Genomic DNA, 3703 nt, shown 5'->3' on the forward strand with positions numbered 1-3703 from the left:
AGAAGGATGCCAAACCAATGTTAATTAGATGGATACTTTTGATGCAAGAATTTGATTTTGTGGTTATTGATAAAAAGCTATTTAAATAGCTTAGTTATTGATGAACAATTATAATACCCTTTGGATTATAATACAAACAAGTTATTGATAGATAATAGGTATGCTCCTATTTGGCACAATACAATTTGAATTAATTCAATTGAACAATTATAATCTAAAGGGTAAAGAATAGGTATGCTCATATTTAGCACAATACAATTTGAACTAATTCAATTTATCCATTCACTTAAACTTCTTGACAAGGAGAATGATGTTTTCTTATATATTAAACTTCACATTAGAAACTTTTTTAGTAGTTAGTTAATTAAGAGTTTATTAAAATTATATTTTTATTTCAATTGTATATTAATGACGAATATGCAATTTGAACTATATTGTTGTAATTAAGTATTGATTTTTTAAATCTTAGTTTGTAGCCTCTAATATTACTCTTAGTGGAATCGATATCCAGGACTCCATTAGAGCCCTGTATTACTTGAGCGATATGTATACTTGCGTTGATGTGTGCGATTTTACAATTATTGAATATTTTATACACATCTTTATTAAATCTATAACCGCTGTCAAGTTTTTGGCGTCGTTGCTGGGTATTTAAATCTTCTAGCAGCAGTATTAAATTTTTGTATTTTTAAGCATATATAAAGTCGCCAGTCAAGTTTTTGGCGGCTCACCAAAATCAATCCTTAGATCTTTTTAGCCCACCACATAAGCAGACATTTGCACCCATGACCAGACCCTGAGCTACAGGCCCTGAGCTCCCCTCTCCACCCATGGCTATAAAATGGCCCCTCCACGTCCAAGAGTTGGGTGCTGAAATTTTTTCAAGGAGACCCTACCCAATTTCTCCCACAACTTCCTTGAGACCTCCTCAGTGCAACCTAACCACAGCGCAACCCAACCACTTCCTGGCCCTAATTCCCCTTATCAGAGTTCAATTTTTGAGCTCAAATCTTTGCCAGAGACAGGACAAAACTCTCCACACCTCCACAGTGCACAAAAAATTAAATTAAACTCACCCACACCTTCACCAAAGTGAAAGAAATCAAAGCCCCATCAAACCCCCTCACAGAGACCCTCTACACTAGACTTTGATCAACACCTAAATTCGGCCTTGATCGAATTTGTGTCTAGACCGTTCACCACGACTAGAGGCTCAATCCCTAGCCTAATTGGACCTCCACGAACGTGCCGAGCACCTCTGATTGAAGCTTCCCTTCTCAGAGCAAATGTATTGAACTCCTCCTCTTCCCGAGCTTATTTTCATTCTCCATTTGATTAGAGTTGATATAATGCCATGTTTACCGTATGAATGTATTCATCTCACTTAGACGAGTCCATAAGATCAAACCCGAGGAGATTTTATTTGAGTCTAGAGGAAGATCTTAAGGTTTTAGTGTGAACGGTTCTTAGGTTAGCCTATTTGGGGGCGATGACCTACAACCGTTAGATCGCGAGTGTATCAAATGGAGGGCTCTAATTGCGTCGGATGGGAGCGTAGTCCATAAAATGCGTACTGACTTAGATGAAGGTGTCGAATCAGAAAACGCCACGTGGAGCTTCGGAGACGCCAAGGATGACGTGGCACCGCATGTTTAAGTAGGAAAATAGGGATTTAAATAATTTAGAAAATGCTTCCTACCTCAAAAAATTCATATCTTGGTGTAGAAAAATTACAAAAATAAAATAAAAATATCATAGTGTTTAGTGAATAGAGGAGAACAATGTGGAAATGGTTTGAGGTTTATTTGATGAATATTTTTTTTAATTAATTAGATACTGATTTGAGTATTTTAACTCTCCATGCATGTAGAAATTTCACCATGGCTTGATATTTTGGCATGTTGTTGTCTCTATCATAAAGGATATTCTCTGATTTTTCCAAAGTCAGAGAAGACCTCTAGACAGAGATTCATATTTTTCAAGTTTGTGTTTATTATTTGCATAAATTAATCATAATAATTAGCATGTTGCTTAGAAAAATCCAAGAAAATTTTGGAAGGTTTATTGTGACCAGAGAACCCTTTAGAAAATTTTTCATGAGTTAAGTCATTAAGAACACACCTAATTTGCACAAAAACCTAAAACACAAAGAAAATTGATTTGGGAAAAATAAACATCTAAATGATTTGATTTTTTATTATACACTGTGATTTAAAGTTCAGAGAACTCCCCATAAAATTTTTAAAATATTTGGTGCTCATTTGATAACTTAACTTGATTTTCTAAGTTAAATGATTTTTAATAATTAAAATATAACTAAAAAAATCATAAGAATTGGTTTTGGGAGTTCTTTGTGATCAGAGGAATTTTCTAAAAATAAAATTGTAAATAAAATAAAAACTTCATTTTTAAGCCTATTTTGAATATTTAAGTAATTAAAAATTAATAAAAATCACAAAATCAATAAAATTCATGGAAATATTCTAAATTGTTTCCTAAGAACTTAGGAACAATTGGAATATTTTTCTTAATTTTCTAATTGAAGATATTGAATTTTAAAGCTTAAAATAATTTTTAAAGGCTAAATAATGAATTTTTCTTAATCTTTCACTTAAAAAATCTAATAATTCAAAGAAAAATCAGAAAAATGTTAAATTTGTTTATCTGGTTTTCTTGACCTCAGAGAGATTTAACAAAAATATAAAACTTAATTTTCTACATTAAAATATTTTATAATTAGTAAATGCTCTAGAACTTAAAATGATTTTAATAATTCAAATATAACTCAAAAAATCATGAAATTTGGTCCAAGTGGTTCTCTGGTCCAAGTCTACCTCAAGTAAAAATTTTAAGTGATTAGCCTTTGCTTTGGTCAAGTTATGGAATTTTCTTTGAAAAATCCTATTCTTGCATATAAATAATTATATAAATTAAATTAAAATTTGAAAAATCACATTTTCTCCTCTAATGTTTCAATTGATCCATGAGTGAGGTGGGATAAAAGTTTCAAAGTCATTTAAATTAAATTTGATAAATTATGAAGTGATGGAGTCTTAGGGGCAAAAGTATAATTTTAGAAATTTAACCTTAATTAACATTTAGGTTTAATTCAAGAAAGGGAAATGTGCAATCTTTGATCCTAACCAACATATTTGGATGATTGAAACACGAAGGATTAATTTGTAGGAATCAACCTCATTTTTAATTGAAAGATAAATTTGAAATTTTCCTAGGTTATCAAAATTTGGAAGTCTACCAAATTGAATGATCCTAGACTTAGGGGTATAGTTTTAGGTGTTGATAACTCACTAATTTAATATCCCTATCTAGTGTTCAAGTGAAATTCAAATATTTTGATGATGAATTATTGTCACTTAAAATTCAATCTCTTTCAAAATGACTAAGACATCCATCAAGATCTTAAGGGCTTGGTGGTGACTTAAGCTGAATTAAATTTGGTTAAATGAATTTTAGAAATGTGAATAAAAGTTGAACACTTTTGAAACACTACATGCCCAAGTTAAAACCAAAATTGGCTAAGTTTTTTAATAACACTAACTTGCCCCTTTAAGGGTCTTCACCTGCATAATTCTCAAATTTAATGATAAATGATAATCACCCTACTCTTAGGGATAATTGAAACATCACTGTTCATTGAACACTAAAAATATTTACAGGATGGATTATTAAGCAACATAATAAG

The sequence above is a fragment of the Phalaenopsis equestris genome, unplaced genomic scaffold (genome assembly GCF_001263595.1).
Source record: "Phalaenopsis equestris unplaced genomic scaffold, ASM126359v1 Scaffold233616, whole genome shotgun sequence".
NCBI lineage: Eukaryota > Viridiplantae > Streptophyta > Magnoliopsida > Asparagales > Orchidaceae > Phalaenopsis > Phalaenopsis equestris.